Consider the following 18,432-nt stretch of genomic DNA (forward strand, 5'->3'; position numbering starts at 1 on the left):
GCATTAATGTAAGATGATCCATAAGTGGTCAATGCAATCTCCCGGTAATTACTGTGTGGGCAGCCTACTAAACTTCCTGATGTTTGTGCAGATAATTCCCTGATAGTAATATTCCAGGAACTGCCTAATGTGCTAATGTCACACCCATATGGGAAGTTTTGTGTATTCTACCATCCCTTCTAGTGACCTACAAAGCATTGTACAGAGCTTGCAGAGAGGATGACATATACGGCAGTTAACCTGCAGAATTACACTGGGCTTCCTAAAGCTTATTGTAGGAGGCCGGGCATTGGGCCAGCAGGACTGCAGCAGTGCGGAGCCGTGTATATAGGAACAAGAGTGGCCTGTTCACAGCGAGCACCGAGGCAGAATACATCAGTAACAATGGGCGAGACAGGGGCTATTCGCTACAGCTTAAAGCTAGCCTTCATTTTTATCTATCTTTTCTCATATGTGCAATGAACGGGTCCCCATCAATTGTTGGGGGCATTCAATAGTCTTCTAGGCTTTGAGGTCGGACATGAGCTAACGCTGATAATGCTGCCATAGAAATTATTTTTAAACTGTAGATTCTGTAAAGGGCCCCATTGAAATTGCAACTGTTGTAAAACCTGCAGTTATGCCACTAGGTGAGTGTTCGTCAAGTGCTAGTACACTCAATAGTTGTAGTACATTTTATAACTGATGCTAATAAGCATCTCTGCCAAAAATATAGCTATGAGACCTCTTTTAGACAGGCGATAGCGATATCGCCGCGAAAAAATCACTGCAATATCGCAGCTGTATATTGTGCAATATTGCTGTATTTTCTCGCAGCGATATCGTGATTTTGTGGTGCTACAAAGTCGCATGACTTTGTAGTGCTCTTTTGCCAGGATTTTCTGGGGGTCTTGAAATATAAGCCCTACCCCTAAAATACGCCCTGGCTGCATTGAAAACAAAAATACATTACCTAACAGGCGCTGTCCGCTCTGCTGTCATTCTCCTCCGACAGTTCTGCGGCACTTGTTTGTAGCCTTCAGCCAGTGCTTACAGGTCATGGGGTTCAAATGTCCGGCCTCCAGGAAGCGCTGGCTCTGATTGGCTGAAGTGTGGCACTCAAGAACCAATCAGAGCCAGCACTTCCTGGAGGCAGGATTTTTGAACCTCCTGACCAGGAAGCGCTGGCGGAAGACCACAAACAAGTGCTGTGGAACTGCCAAAGGAGAAGTGCGGTGAAGTGGACAGCGCCAGTCAGGTAATGTGTTGTTTTTTTTATTTGCAGCTAGGAGTTATTTTAGGGTTCAAACAGTAGGATTTCCTACTGTAAAAGCTGCATCGCGCCACACAAAAACCGCAATTTCGTGCAATGCAACACAAAGGAAGGCTCCATAGGGAATCATGGAGCGATTTTGTATTCTCGAAATGTAGCAGCCTACAAAACATCACTAATGTGAAGGAACCTAGTGGAAAGCATGGGCTTCATGTACATGCAATTTATAGCGCTGTCGCATCACGAGAAAATCATGCGATTCTGTCGCCCGTGTGAAAGTGGCCTGAGAGGAATGAGATATCACTTCCAATTATAATTAATGGCTTAGTGAAGGTTAAAGGGAATCTGTTAGATACTTTGAGCCCTATAAGATAAGCTTGTGCGGTAAAAGTAGCTGACATGATGAGTCTGGGGATGTGAGTTTTATACTCACCTTCCCTACCGTTCCCACGATCTCAGCTGTCAACTTCCCCCTTCCCCACTGAATGCTTCCAGTGGTCTACATAGTCACATGCATAGAATGAGAGGACAACATAGCGCTTGCCTATGTAGTTTGCTCACTGCATTCAGCAGCGGGTTTGACAACGGGGGTGCAGCATGGGAGGTAAATATGCAACTTACATCCCCAGACTTTGAACTTAGCTTTAAGGGCTCACCGTAGCAGACAAAGTCTCTTTAAACAAGGAAGTTTCAGAAGAACTCAAAACTCTGCATTTCCTTGTAAGACAAAATAAAATCAGGGGAGGGCCTGACAACACCTCCAGACTGTTCACCTCTTCATATTATTCAAGCTGCATACTGTACATCTGTGTACTGTTGTATTTCACAAGAGCAGAAGAGCTCTGGAACTTTGCTGCAAAACACAAAGGCCTTGAAATGCTTATCAAGTACATTGCATGAAAGAGGTTCTATATTAGCAGCCGTCATGATGCCTGAACACTATATTCAGTGTCTATTCATTTACTAGTTGTGTGCTTGAGTGCCCCTGGTTACACCTAGAGAATGCAGACTTGTTAAAAACATTCCCTCGACTAGAAGAAGTTGTTGGAAACAAATGAAACTTCTTATAAGTGACTCTAATGATGATATAAGTGATTACAATATCAGAGAAAAAGTAGAATTTACTGCGGAAAACTGAATACTTGAAGGGAGTCTCCAATACCCTGTTGTACCGCCTCTAGCTTGGATACAAGATGTGATACTAGCAGGCATGGAGGCTCTGGTACCCTCTTGTACCGCCTCTAGCTGGGATACAAGATGTGATACTAGCAGGCATGGAGGCTCTGGTACCCTGTTGTACCGCCTCTAGGTTGGATACAAGATGTGATACGGGTGGGCATGGAGGCTCTAGTACCCTGTTGTACCGCCTCTAGCTTGGATACAAGATGTGATACTAGCAGGTATGGAGGCTCTGGTACCCTGTTGTACCGCCTCTAGCTTGGATACAAGATGTGATACTAGCAGGCATGGAGGCTCTGGTACCCTCTTGTACCGCCTCTAGCTGGGATACAAGATGTGATACTAGCAGGCATGGAGGCTCTGGTACCCTCTTGTACCGCCTCTAGGTTGGATACAAGATGTGATACGGGTGGGCATGGAGGCTCTAGTACCCTGTTGTACCGCCTCTAGCTTGGATACAAGATGTGATACTAGCAGGTATGGAGGCTCTGGTACCCTGTTGTACCGCCTCTAGGTTGGATACAAGATGTGATACGGGCAGGCATGGAGGCTCTAGTACCTTGTTGTACCGCCTCTAGGTTGGATACAAGATGTGATATGGGCGGGCATGGAGGTTCTAGTACCTGGTTGTACCACCTCTAGCTTGTATGCAGGATGTTATACAGGCGGCCATGTAGACACTTGTACCCCATTGCACCACCTCTAGCCTAGATACAAGATGTGATACGGGTGGTCATGGAGGCTTTAGTACCCTGTTGTACCGCCTCTAGCTTGAATGCAAGATGTCATGCAGGCAGGCATGGAGGCTCTAGTACCCTGTTGTACCGCTTCTAGCTTGGATGCAAGATGTGATATGGGTGGGAATGGAGGCTCTAGTACCCTATTGTGCACTTCTAGCTTGGATACAAGATGTAATGCAGGTGGGCATAAAGGCTCTAGTACCCTGTTGTACCACCTCTAGCTTGGATACAAGATATGATATGGGCGGGCTTGGAGGCTCTAGTACCCTGTTGTACCACCCCTAGCTTGGAAGCATACATGTTCTGTATGGTATCCTGCGGTATATCACTCCCCATTTGCTGTAATTAAGCCTCTAGATCCTGCAAACTCATAGGCTGTGGAAGTTGGTGTCCCTGATCACCCCATACATGTTCTATTGATGATAAATCTGGCAACCGGGCAGCCACAGGAGTGTGATGATGTTATGCGGACATTTCTGTGATGCCCTTGTGTGAGCATCCAAGCATTATCCTGCTGGAAGCTGCCATGAGAGCAACACATGTGGCTGCAGGATGTCCTGAACATATCGCTGAGCTGTCATTGTCCCTTGTACCACTACTAGGGGTGGCTGACTGTCATATGTAATGGATTCCCTGGCCATTACGCCAGCAGGGGGCAGTCGCCTTGTATGCCCTCAGGCATCCACTGGTCCCAAAATTTCCTAACCATCCTGTCAGAATGGTTCAGGTGGCGGCAATTCGATGATACAACCAATAATTCACCCCCTGTCAGACTCTGGTAACTTAGTAAAATCTCTGCGTTGTAGAGACGTTTGGTGGTCAACAAGCTCTACATAAGCAGAACAAGATGTCCATTACACACAAGGAGCCTCCAAGAGCCTTTTATAGGCCATGGGGGGAGCCACTTTTAGGGCCTCAGGTGACAAGACCCTTCATCTAATCACGCCACAACTCTAGTCATTCAGATGTAACTGCATGCTGGGGTTTGCGGCAAAATGACAACTTCTTCTTGGGCGAGATTTTCTTTTTACAATGAGTGTATAATACTTACAGGATTATGCAGTATATCTCCATGTACACACCATGATATCACTTCCAAATTTATACAATGTCATACCAAGTAGTTGTGACCTGAAGAACACTTGTCAGAATGATATGAAAAGCAATAAATGGTTTTGTGTGAAATATACACATCTTTTGGTGTAACCTATAGCTCCCCATGGGCCATAATGCAGAATATATAACAGTGCCTTCCAGCTACTATGAAAAATTTATAATACTGGTGTGTTCTTATGCGCTAGTCAGTAGAAGGGCCTTCAGGCTCCCTTAAGTATCAGGGCTCAGGTGAAACGGCTTTATCTCAACCTGTGCATCTACTGTAAGTCCCTGTAACAACATAGTAATATTTAATGATACTTCCCATTGCCCCCTCTTTATCAGACGCATAAGCCCTGTGCTGGAAATCCCAAATATTCTACTATTCACGGTTGATATTATGTATTATTCAATTTAACCTACAGCTATGAGATCAATTTTTATCATTTCAGTTTCAAATCTTCATTTCTTTAGTATTTCCAGGAAAATAAACTGCCCACTCGCATCCATGTAGGTTAGAAACATTCACAGTACACCCAGAAGTAAAACTCATTAAAAATTCATACTCAACTATAATTGGATATATACAATAGTCTTTAACTAAGTCATTGTTGGCATTTTATCCCTTCATGCAGTGGCGTACATAAATGTGATGATGCCAGACAGCAAAAACTTAAATGGGCCCCATTAGGGCATCCAGTTTTGCCACCCAGGATAGTGGAGCCCAGTTGATTCCCATTCCAGGCCCTTTAAAATGACACTTGAGCAAATTCTCCACCTCCTTTTTTGCTAACAATGCCGTTCCTCTTTGGAGGAAGGTTCTGCATACGTTCTTGCCACCCAGTAGAAAAAGGGATGGTGAAATCACAGCTGGGGCCCCTCTCTCCAAGGACCCCAAAGCAGTTGCATGCTTTGCCTCTATGGTATTTACACCCTTGTGTTTATCAGACATCTACTAGTTGTTAGCAGAGGAGATAAGAAGAAAGACAAGTGATCTCAAAAGTGATCAAAATGATGAAAAAACATGATTCCTGTTACAAATAAATGCAGGATAGAAATAGGGATGGAGCAAAACCTGTATGGTCCAAAGAGGAGGCAAAATACCGTATAGGTTTAAAGAGTACAAGATATTGTGGAGGTGCTGCCGACCAGATGCTGCTCAAACCTAAGGTGTCGGTGGAGGGTGCAGCCGTCAGGGCAGGAGAAGAAATCCCATGGATGTCGGCGGGATGGAGAAGTTTAAATGTCCATGGGAAATGGGCAGGAAATTAAAATTTGCACCAGTGTGAAATCAAATAAATGCATATTATTTGAAGGTTAAAACACTGCTTGTTTTTAATAGTTACTTTCATCTAACAGTGCTCGAATGTGCTGTACTTGATCCACTGCAACTGTATGATGGGTGGCATACGCATAAAATTATCGAGCAACACATGAACTTGCTCTTTAAATCCAGGTCCCACCCAGAAATTAGCATTGACCATGGGCGCAACTATAGGGCGGGCAGGTTGCCCCTGGGCCCAGGAGCCTTAGGCAGCCCATAAGGCTTCTCTTCTACATATAGGGAGAAAGGTACTATGGATAAAGCATTGCATTTGGGGGCCCCGTTACATTATTTGCATTGGGGCCTAAAAGCTTCAAGTTACATCTCTGGCATCGACTCATAAGTGGTTGTCGCGGATCGGGCACCAGCGGAGTGTTCAGGCACCCTTACACATAACAGTTGCACAAATTGTATAAAACGTTTTGATTAGACTAGTCACAAGCAGCTAACTAGGTATAATATTTACAATACATGTTTGCCTTCCTAGCACATGTGATATTGACAATGTACACCGCTGCGTGAAACAGGCTATCATGTGATATTATATCCCAGAATATTCAGCAATACAGGACACACAGAAGTCGCATAACTGTTCTGCAATTAAAGTCTATTATACACGGATTACCAGGCAGAAAGTAAGTGCTGTGTAATCGCCTAGTAATTATCTAGTTATCTGCATCTTGCAAATGCACACCCTTCTGCTAAGCTCTGCTGCTCGCTTAACAAGGAGCAAAGCTTCAAGGATGGGAATTTTTGTGTGCAGCACTTCAGTACAACCCGCGGGAACTATTTCTGAAAAATATGTTCTCGCCACTAGAAGACGGAACAAAATACCCAGAGAAATCTAAATAAATATCCTATGTGGATCTACCCAGAGCACATGATTTTGCTGGTGCTGGTCTGTTTTTAACATTGCAGTGAAGTGAGTCCCCCATCAAAAAATACAATGAAGTGATTGAGCTAACATTTAGAGTGCTGTGGCATTCGGACAGCATTAACAGACCCTGTACAGTGGCATATAGAACCTCTACAGCAGACGTACTCAACAGGAGGACCAGGGTCCAAATGCGGATCTCAGCATATTTCTCAAGTTTATATCATTTATTTTTTCCTATCAGGAAAGCTATCTTTCCTGCATAACAGCAGCAAAGGGAGCTCCACTCCTCTCTTTTTTATTAATTCCCTTTGGACTATATTTAAGAAGGCCTACAAAGGGGCAGCGTAACTAACTTGGGCCATTGAGGGGGCAGTATAACTAAGAGAGGTCACAGAGGGGCACTATTTACTATGGCAGGGTTACATTGCGGGTAGCGGCAGGATGGGAAGACTGTAGAGAGATGAGTCCTAGCTGGTCCTGATAGTCTGAGTCCAGATAGAGAAGTAAAGCAAAAATGGACATCACCAATCAGAGAAGACGTTACCTGTGATCACTGGAGGTAACTGCACTGTAATCACTATCACTGTGCATCCTGACTGAACTAATTCTGCAAAATACAAGCCCTCACACAGCTCCACTGATGGTAAAATAAACGTCATTTCTCCCAGAATATGTAGAGTTAAAGGAGATGTCCCGAGGCAGCAAGTGGGTCTATACACTTCTGTATGGCCATAATAATGCACTTTGTAATGTACATTGTGCATTAATTATGAGCCATACAGAAGTTATAAAAAGTTTTATACTTACCTGCTCCGTTGCTGGCGTCCTCGTCTCCATGGAGCCGACTAATTTTTGGCCTCCGATGGCCAAATTAGCCGCGCTTGCGCAGTCCGGGTCTTCAGCTTTCTTCTATGGAGCCGCTCGTGCCAGAGAGGGGCTCCGTGTAGCTCCGCCCCGTCACGTGCCGATTCCAGCCAATCAGGAGGCTGGAATCGGCAGTGGACCGCACAGAAGAGCTGCGGTCCACGAAGGTAGAAGATCCCGGCGGCCATCTTCAGCGGTAAGTATTGAAGTCACCGGACCGCCGGGATTCAGGTAAGCGCTGTGCGGGTGGTTTTTTTAACCCCTGCATCGGGGTTGTCTCGCGCCGAACGGGGGGGGGGGTTAAAAAAAAAAAAACCCGTTTCGGCGCGGGACATCTCCTTTAAGTGTTTTATAGTGCAAAGTAGTAAGAAAAATATCTACACATATTTGCTATTGCCATTGAACCATAATTTATATGCAATTATAATTGTTTCAGCCCTCATTACCTGGGTTTGCCAGACTTTCCCCTGACAGCAGACTAGGTAAGTGGACCTTTACAAAAACTAGTTGAGCACTCCTGCTCTACAGGTCTGCATTACGGATTTGTAAGGCCTCTGGGTGCAGCCACTTGGTATTCAGTGGTGCTCGGGATTCTCCAGTATTTAGAAACAATGCTCCATTTATTTTTTAAGTGTCATGGAATCCATAAAAAAAGCAAATCTCTCCGTACCTCTGTATAAAATCGGAGGGTCCATGAAATTACAAGGGTAACCTATTACATATCTGTACCATACAGAATGATAATACGATCATATTTGTGAGGCCTAACACTGGAGAAAAGCTGTTAAGTCATTACAGGCAATAGTCCAAGAAGCTTGTCAATGTGGACAGCTGTTGTCATCTGCAAATCACCGATGTAACATTACATGTCATGTCAGTAAGTCATATACATTGTAAGCTCAGGATTACTAAATGGGCCAATTAAAGGGGTATTCCCAAGATTGACTTTCATCAACTATCCACGTATAGAAAACTGATTGGTGGAGGTCTTACTGCTGAGACCCTTACCGATTCCAAGAACGAGGGTCCGGTATCCTCGTCTCCTTCTCACTATTTGCTCACTGAACCCTCCTCGCATTGAGGAGGAGATTGATTAGAGCAGTGGTTGAGAATGCACATTCATACTTGGCTATTTCTATCAGTCTAATTAAAAGTAATGGAGCACACAACGCATGTGCAACCGTTGCTCCATCCAATCTCCCGTGGGTGGGGGCACCGAAAGGTGCAGGTTACGTGTGGCACTTTGTCAAACTAAATCATAGCCAAGGGTATAATGGGTGTATATGGTGAAGTTGCACCCGAGTCCTGGACCTTAGGGGGCCTGTAAGTTGTCTCTTCCCCATATGAGCAGACCATTACTGTACATGAAAATTATAGTTGAGGGCGTGTTACAGTTTTGAATTGGGGCCTAAAACCTTCAAGTTATGTCTCTGATCATAGTCGTCAATCGGGATGTCGATGAGGACCAGCTGTTATGCATGTAAGTAAAGTAACTGGCGTAATGGTAATATGGATTAATATATAGGATAAAAAATATTTCCATGATTAAAAGGACAAGACCTTGGTGAATTGTCAACAATCAAACTTTTATCTCAGACAAAAACTGACTTTATGGTCCATAACCAGCAATTAACTTTACTTTCCTTTTTTCAAACTTTTTATGATACACCGGATAAATATTCTGACAGATGCATAACTGTCTGATTACACATCCCTGTACTGACTCAATCCAATCTAAACCCGTATCTCGCGCTGGCATTTTTTAGACTTTTGTCCCCTGTATGTTCTTTACAACATGCATTTTTCTCACTGATCTGCTAGCTCCGATTGTCTAAACATAAGTTCCTTATCTACTGTAAACTGAATGTATCACTTTGCCAACATTATAGCAATGCCACATGATTTCAAAGAAAACCCAATAAAAAGTTTGAAATGTGACCCAGGAAACCTTCAGAACAGGAATCATAACCAGAAGTAATGACTGGTAAGATAAAGGTTAGAGCTGCAATGTGGACCTTATTTTACACGCATTCCCCCCAAAATACTAGGAAAAACAAAGTTAGCCTTTAACTTTTACAGTAAGTTGAAGCATTTAAAAGGTGAACATTAGACTGTAGCAGACAAGCAGAAGAACACTTTTTTATAACATGGGATATGAAACTGTAAAACTTTAGAAGGAACGTTTACTAGAATTCAAGAAGACACAAATATGAGGGTTATAAACATAAAATATGTAACTTTTGTTACATTAAAGCAGTGTTTACCAACTCCAGTCCTCTAGACAACCAGCAGATCATGTTGTCAGGATATCCTGTAGCAGTGTTCCCATTTTCAGCCCTGGGGCACCCCTGGGAAGGAGATTTTTAGCACGGGACACCCCTACCAATAAGAGTGCGTGGCTGGGGACATGGCTTATCACATCATATGATTTTACCTGCGATATTCCTGTGGTGAGCACAGCGCCGCTTACCACTTCCACATCACCTGACCAGCGGCGTTGTGCTCACTAGGGGGCACTGAGAGCGCAAAGACTTCAGAGGTGAGGGTGAGCACGGCAGCTTATGAAATTAGCTGCAGAAGCGCAGCTAATTTCAAGTCAAAATCCACACCGACAGAGCGTATTTTAAATGTGTTTTTTACTGAGATTTCCACTACATGTAAACATACCCTAAGGGCTTTTTTTGAGCACTTTTACAACCATCTGAAGCATTGTATTCCAATATATTCATTCAGCGATTTTTAGCTGCATAAAAACATCACGACTAGAGATGAGCGAGCACCAAAATGCTCGGGTGCTCGTTACTCGGGACGCAATTTTCGCGATGCTCGAGGGTTCGTTTCGAGTAATGAACCCCATTGAAGTCAATGGGCGACCCGAGCATTTTTGTATATCGTCGATGCTCGCTAAGGTTTCCATTTGTGAAAATCTGGGCAATTCAAGAAAGTGATGGGAACGACACAGCAACGGATAGGGCAGGCGAGGGGCTACATGTTGGGCTGCATCTCAAGTTCCTAGGTCCCACTATTAAGCCACAATAGCGGCAAGAGTGCCCCCCCCTCCCAACAACTTTTACTTCTGAAAAGCCCTCATTAGCAATGCATACCTTAGCTAAGCACCACACTACCTCCAACAAAGCACAATCACTGCCTGCATGACACTCCGCTGCCACTTCTCCTGGGTTACATGCCGCCCAACCCCCCCCCCCCCCCGCGCGCGCGCACGACACAGTGTCCACAGCGCACACCAAAGTGTCCCTGCGCGGCCTTCAGCTGCACTCATGCCACACCACCCTCATGTCTATTTATAAGTGCGTCTGCCATGAGGAGGAACCGCAGGCACACACTGCAGAGGGTTGGCACGGCTAGGCAGTGACCCTCTTTAAAAGGGGCGGGGCGATAGCCCACAACGCTGTGCAGAAGCAATGAGAAATATAATCCTGTGCCACCGCCATCAGGAGCTGCACACGTAGGCATAGCAATGGGGAACCTATGTGCCACACACTATTCATTCTGTCAAGGTGTCTGCATGCCCCAGTCAGACCGCGGTTTTTTATAAATAGTCACAGGCAGGTACAACTCCGCAATGGGAATTCCGTATGCACCCACAGCATGGGTGGCTCCCTGGAACCCACCGGCTGTACATAAATGTATCCCATTGCAGTGCCCATCACAGCTGAGGTAACGTCCGATTAAATGCAGGTGGGCTTCGGCCCACACTGCATGCCCCAGTCAGACTGGGGTTCTTTAGAAGTGGACACATGCAGTTACAACTCCGTGTGGACCGACAGCATGGGTGGGTGCCAGGAAGCCACCGGCGGTACATAAATATATCCCATTGCATTGCCCATCACAGCTGAGGTAATGTCATGTTTAATGCAGGTGGGCTTCGGCCCACACTGCATGCCCCAGTCAGACTGGGGTTCTTTAGAAGTGGACACATGCAGTTACAACTCCCTGTGGACCCACAGCATGGGTGGCTCCCTGGAACCTACCGGCGGTACATAAATGTACCCCATTGCATTGCCCATCACAGCTGAGGTAACGTCCGATTAAATGCAGGTGGGCTTCGGCCCACACTGCATGCCCCAGTCAGACTGGGGTTCTTTAGAAGTGGACACATGCAGTTACAACTCCGTGTGGACCGACAGCATGGGTGGGTGCCAGGAACCCACCGGCGGTACATAAATATATCCCATTGCATTGCCCATCACAGCTGAGGTAATGTCATGTTTAATGCAGGTGGGCTTCGGCCCACACTGCATGCCCCAGTCAGAATGGGGTTCTTTAGAAGTGGACACATGCAGTTACAACTCCCTGTGGACCCACAGCATGGGTGGCTCCCTGGAACCCACCGGCGGTACATAAATATATCCCATTGCAGTGCCCAGCACAGCTGATGTAACGTCAGCTTTAATGCAGGTGGGCAAAAAATTAATTGGATTACACTGTAGGCGAGGGCCCCCAAAAATTGGTGTACCAACAGTACTAATGTACGTCAGAAAAATTGCCCATGCCCAACCAAGAGGGCAGGTGAAACCCATTAATCGCTTTGGTTAATGTGGCTTAATTTGTAACTAGGCCTGGAGGCAGCCCAGTTAAAATAAAAATTGGTTCAGGTGCAAGTTTCAACGCTTTAATGAGCATTGAAACGTATAAAAATTGTTTACAAAAATTATATGACTGAGCCTTGTGGGCCTAAGAAAAATTGCCCGTTCGGCGTGATTACGTCAGGTTTCAGGAGGAGGAGCAGGAGGAGGATGAATATTATACACAGATTGATGAAGCTAAAAGGTCCACGTTTTTGATGGTGATAGAGAACAATGCTTCCATCCGCGGGTGCAGCCTACGTATTGTTTAGGTATCGCTGCTGTCTGCTGATGGAGAAGAGAAGTTTGGGGAAATCCAGGCTTTGTTCATCTTGATGAGTGTAAGCCTGTCGGCACTGTCGGTTGACAGGCGGGTACGCTTATCTGTGATCATTCCCCCAGCCGCACTAAACACCCTCTCTGACAAGACGCTAGCCGCAGGACAAGCAAGCACCTCCAGGGCATACAGCGCGAGTTCAGGCCACGTATCCAGCTTCGACACCCAGTAGTTGTAGGGGGCAGAGGCGTCACGGAGGACGGTCGTGCGATCGGCTACGTACTCCCTCACCATCCTTTTACAGTGCTCCCGCCGACTCAGCCTTGACTGGGGAGCGGTGACACAGTCTTGCTGGGGAGCCAGAATGCTGTCAAAGGCCTTAGAGAGTGTTCCCCTGCCTGTGCTGTACATGCTGCCTGATCTCCGCGCCTCCCCTGCTACCTGGCCCTCGGAACTGCGCCTTCTGCCACTAGCGCTGTCGGATGGGAATTTTACCATCAGTTTGTCCGCCAGGGTCCTGTGGTATAGCATCACTCTCGAACCCCTTTCCTCTTTGGGTATGAGAGTGGAAAGGTTCTCCTTATACCGTGGGTCGAGCAGTGTGTACACCCAGTAATCCGTAGTGGCCAGAATGCGTGTAACGCGAGGGTCACAAGAAAGGCATCCTAACATGAAGTCAGCCATGTGTGCCAGGGTACCTGTACGCAACACATGGCTGTCCTCACTAGGAAGATCACTTTCAGGATCCTCCTCCTCAGGCCATACACGCTGAAAGGATGACAGGCAAGCAGCATGGGTACCCTCAGCAGTGGGCCAAGCTGTCTCTTCCCCCTCCTCCTCCTCAACGCGCTGAGATATAGACAGGAGGGTGCTCTGAGTATCCAGCGACATACTGTCTTCCCCCGCCACTGTTTCCGAGCGCAAAGCGTCTGCCTTTATGCTTTGCAGGGAACTTCTCAAGAGGCATAGCAGAGGAATGGTGACGCTAATGATTGCAGCATCGCCGCTCACCATCTGGGTAGACTCCTCAAAGTTTCCAAGGACCTGGCAGATGTCTGCCAACCAGGCCCACTCTTCTGTAAAGAATTGAGGAGGCTGACTCCCACTGCGCCGCCCATGTTGGAGTTGGTATTCCTTTATAGCTCTACGCTGCTCATAGAGCCTGGCCAACATGTGGAGCGTAGAGTTCCACCGTGTGGGCACGTCACACAGCAGTCGGTGCACTGGCAGATGAAACCGATGTTGCAGGGTGCGCAGGGTGGCAGCGTCCGTGTGGGACTTGCGGAAATGTGCGCAGAGCCGGCGCACCTTTCCGAGCAGGTCTGACAAGCGTGGTTAGCTTTTCAGAAAGCGCTGAACCACCAAATTAAAGACGTGGGCCAGGCATGGCACGTGCGTGAGGCTGCCAAGCTGCAGAGCCGCCAGCAGGTTACGGCCGTTGTCACACACGACCATGCCCGGTTGGAGGCTCAGCGGCGCAAGCCAGCGGTCGGTCTGCTCTGTCAGACCCTGCAGCAGTTCGTGGGCCGTGTGCCTCTTCTCTCCTAAGCTGAGTAGTTTCAGCACGGCCTGCTGACGCTTGCCCACCGCTGTGCTGCCACGATGCGCGACACCGACTGCTGGCGACGTGCTGCTGCTGACACATCTTGATTGTGAGACAGAGGTTGCGTAGGAGGAGGAGGGTTGTTGAGTAGAGGAAGCATACACCGCCGCAGATACCACCACCGAGCTGGGGCCCGCAATTCTGGGGGTGGGTAGGACGTGAGCGGTCCCAGGCTCTGACTCTGTCCCAGCCTACACTTAATTCAGCCTATGTGCTGTCAGGGAGATATAGTGGCCCTGCCCGCCTGTGCTTGTCCACGTGTCCGTTGTTAAGTGGACCTTGCCAGTAACCGCGTTGGTGAGGGCGCGTACAATGTTGCGGGAGACGTGGTCGTGCAGGGCTGGGACGGCACATCGGGAAAAGTAGTGGCGACTGGGAACTGAGTAGTGCGGGGCCGCCGCAATCATACCTGTGAAAGCCTCCGTTTCCACAACCCTGTACGGCAGCATCTCCAGGCTGATAAATTTGGCTATGTGCACGTTTAACGCTTGAGTGTGCGGGTGCGTGGCTGCGTACTTGCGCTTGCGCTCCAACACTTGCGCTAGCGACGGCTGGACGGTGCGCTGAGAGACATTGGTGGATGGGGCCGAGCACAGCGGAGGTGAGGGTGTGGGTGCAGGCCAGGAGACGGTAGTGCCTGTGTCCTGAGAGGGGGGTTGGATCTCAGTGGCAGGTTGGGGCACAGGGCGAGAGGCAGCAGTGCAAACCGGAGGCGGTGAACGGCCTTCGTCCCACCTTGTGGGGTGCTTGGCCATCATATGTCTGCGCATGCTGGTGGTGGTGGCTCCCCGGCTGATCTTGGTGCGACAAAGGTTGCACACCACTGTTTGTCGGTCGTCTGCACTCTCAGTGAAAAACTGCCACACCTTTGAGCACCTCAGCCTCTGCAGGGTGGCATGGCGTGAGGGGGCGCTTTGGGAAACAGTTGGTGGATTATTCGGTCTGGCCCTGCCTCTACCCCTGGCCACCGCACTGCCTCTTCCAACCTGCCCTGCTGCTGCACTTGCCTCCCCCTCTGAAGACCTGTCCTCAGTAGGCATAGCAAACCAGGTGGGGTCAGTCACCTCATCATCCTGCTGCTCTTCCTCCGAATCCTCTGTGCGCTCCTCCCTCGGACTTACTCCAATTACTACTACCTGAGTGATAGACAACTGTGTCTCATCGTCATCGTCCTCCTCACCCACTGAAAGCTCTTGAGACAGTTGCCGGAAGTCCCCAGCCTCATCCCCCAAAGGTTGGGCATCGGTCACGATAAACTCCTCCAGTGGGAGAGGATTCGGAACCATTGCTGCCCATTCTGGGCAGGGGCCCGAGAACAGTTCCTGGGAGTCTGCCTGCTCCTCAGAATGTGTCATTGTAATGGAGTGAGGAGGCTGGGAGGAAGGAGGAGCAGCAGCCAGAGGATTCAGAGTTGCAGCAGTGGACGGCGCAGAATTCTGGGTGGTCGATAGATTGCTGGATGCACTTTCTGCCATCCACGACAGGACCTGCTCACACTGCTCATTTTCTAATAAAGGTCTACCGCGTGGACCCATTAATTGTGAGATGAATGTGGGGACGCCAGAAACGTGCCTCTCTCCTAATCCCGCAGCAGTCGGCTGCGATACACCTGGATCAGGAGCTCGGCCTGTGCCCACACCCTGACTTGGGCCTCCGCGTCCTCGCCCGCGTCCACGTCCTCTAGGCCTACCTACCCCTACCCCTCAGCATGCTGTATTACCAGTAGTGCAGAAACAGAACGCTGTAATTAAATGTGCCGCTTATTGGCCTGTGGTTGGAGGCTGACTTCCCTTACGGAACGCACAGCAGAGCCAGGAAACAATTTTGCGCACGCCTGTAGTGAGACGTAGGTGCGTATGACTGAGCTAGTGGAATTCACAGCGCAGAAGCAGTCAAGTGGCCAAAGGCCAGTAGTAGACCTTAAGTATTTTGCTTCTATTTTTTTAAAATGCTGAGCTGATACAGCAGACAGATACCGTAGGCAGCGTATAATATTATGTATACACTTTCCCTCTTGCGGGATGACTGCGATCATGTAACAGAGACAGCAGATCCAGGAAACAATTTTACGCAAGCCTGCTGTAACGCTTAGCTGCGTATTAATTAGGACTACTACCCCCAGCAGATAGATACTGTAGGCAGCGTATAATATTATGTATACTGTTTCCCTCTGGCGGGATGACAGCGCTGAAGTAACAGAGACAGCAGATCCAGGAAACAATTTTGCACAAGCCTGCTGTAACGCTTAGCTGCGTATTAATTAGGACTACTACCCCCAGCAGATAGATACTGTAGGCAGCGTATAATATTATGTATACTCTTTCCCTCTGGCGGGATGAAAGCGCTGATGTAACAGAGACAGCAGATCCAGGAAACAATTTTGCGCAAGCCTGCTGTAACGCTTAGCTGCGTATTAATTAGGACTACTACCCCCAGCAGATAGATACTGTAGGCAGCGTATAATATTATGTATACTCTTTCCCTCTGGCGGGATGACGGCGATCATGTAACAGAGACAGCAGATCCAGGAAACAATTTTGCGCAAGCCTGCTGTAACGCTTAGCTGCGTATTAATTAGGACTACTACCCCCAGCAGATAGATACTGTAGGCAGCGTATAATATTATGTATACTTTTTCCCTCTGGCGGGATGACAGCGCTGATGTAACAGAGACAGCAGATCCAGGAAACAATTTTGCGCAAGCCTGCTGTAACGCTTAGCTGCGTATTAATTAGGACTACTACCCCCAGCAGATAGATACTGTAGGCAGCGTATAATATTATGTATACTGTTTTCCTCTGGCGGGATGACGGCGATCATGTAACAGAGACAGCAGATCCAGAAAACAATTTTGCGGAAGCCTGCTGTAACGCTTAGCTGCGTATTAATTAGGACTACTACCCCCAGCAGACACGCAGTAAACTGAATCCGGTCACAGGCAGCCAAAATATAGTATTTTTCCCCAATTTTTTGGAAAAAGCCCACTGCCTATATAGCCTGAATATCTCTTTCCCTGCCTCACCAGTACTGGCCCTATACTCTGTACAATGACTGCAGACTGCGGACGCAATGCTCTGCACGCCCGATATACAAAAAAAAAAATTGTGCAACACTGCTAAAAGCAGCCTCAACAGTACTGTACATGGTCAGATGTGGCCCTAAGAAGGACCGTTGGGGTTCTTGAAGCCTAAAATAACTCCTAACGCTCTCCCTATAGCAGCTCCGGCACCAGCAGCACTTTCCCTGATCTCTGTTAGAATGCATCTGTGGCGAGCCGCGGGAGGGGCCGATTTATATACTCGGGTGACACCTGATCTCGCCAGCCACTCACTGCAGGGGGGTGGTATAGGGCTTGAACGTCGCAGGGGGAAGTTGTGATGCCTTCCCTGTCTTTCTATTGGCCAGAAAAGCGCGCTAACGTCTCAGAGATGAAAGTGAAAGTAACTCGAACATCGCATGGTACTCGTCTCGAGTAACAAGCATCTCGAACACGCTAATACTCGAACGAGTATCAAGCTCGGACGAGTACGTTCGCTCATCTCTAATCACGACCGAAAAGATAGGACATTGGCGACCAAATACGGTGGCTGATTTTATACACATCCGGAAAAGATAGGTCTTGCCCTATCTTTTGGCCAATGTACGCTGGCGGCTCCGATAGACTCCTATGGGAGCTGTCAAAAAAGGGAGGGGGAAGGAAATTTAGATGTGGCCAGCGCTGCGAAAACTTGACAGGTGCCTCTATTTAGGCATTAGAAGTAATTCCGAGGATTTATGCCGACTGAAGACATTCCTGTGTAAATGGGCGAAAAAAAAACAAAATTGACTTGATTGCGTCCATTTGTCGTTCATGCATTTCACACCCACGCTGCGGCCAGGTAAAAGCACATTGCCCGTGTGAATGAGGCCTAAGTTTGGGTCAACACGGGCTTGATTTGCTGCAGAATATCCCAAGCGGACATTCTGCAACAGATCAGCAGTGGAAAGTCTGCTATGTTTTGGGTTTTGTCACAGATTGTTCTGTGGAATTTATCCCCTCATTGAGAAGAAGTGAATAGAGCCCATTCATTTAAATGGGTTAGTTCTCCTAACTGCATTTTGCACGCACATTTCGTGTGTGCGCAGAAAAATAGGGCCTGCTCTATTTTCCTGCGTTTTGCCAGCAAAGGCCCTATACATGTCTATGGGAGATGCAAAAATAAGCAAAGAGGAAGGGTGTGATACTGCGCGAAACACAAGAAAAGAAGACAGCTTGACCTCATTAGGCTTTAATAACCATTCAATGCCATGGAAAGGGAATATCATGCATGTGAACTGGCCCCTTACGCAAATATTACAGTAATATGCACAGACACGTGCGGCAGCAGGCTGATTACATGGCTCTTTAAACATCGCACATGCGCAAATGCGCTGCAGCAAGAATATTTGCGCAAAGGCTTGTCTGAGATGGAGGTAAAAAAGGGCAACTATACAGAGTCAAACTATGTACGAAGCAGACTGACTATACAGTTCCCAGAAGAGGTTTTTTTTTTTTTTAATCAATTTTTATTGAAATTTTCACAGTAAAAGACAAAAGAGAATTTTACAGCGTACCGTACATATGTAGAACTGTAGACAAGGATAAACATATGCATT

General features: G+C 47.5%; 1 protein-coding gene across 3 annotated transcripts in view; it reads right to left on the reverse strand.

Moving 5' to 3' along the window:
- Positions 1–18,432, reverse strand: part of SLC4A4 (solute carrier family 4 member 4) — a 319,472-nt gene that overhangs the window by 218,751 nt on the left and 82,289 nt on the right. The window lies entirely within an intron of this gene.

The sequence above is a fragment of the Eleutherodactylus coqui genome, chromosome 7 (genome assembly GCF_035609145.1).
Source record: "Eleutherodactylus coqui strain aEleCoq1 chromosome 7, aEleCoq1.hap1, whole genome shotgun sequence".
In the NCBI taxonomy this organism is placed as follows: domain Eukaryota; kingdom Metazoa; phylum Chordata; class Amphibia; order Anura; family Eleutherodactylidae; genus Eleutherodactylus; species Eleutherodactylus coqui.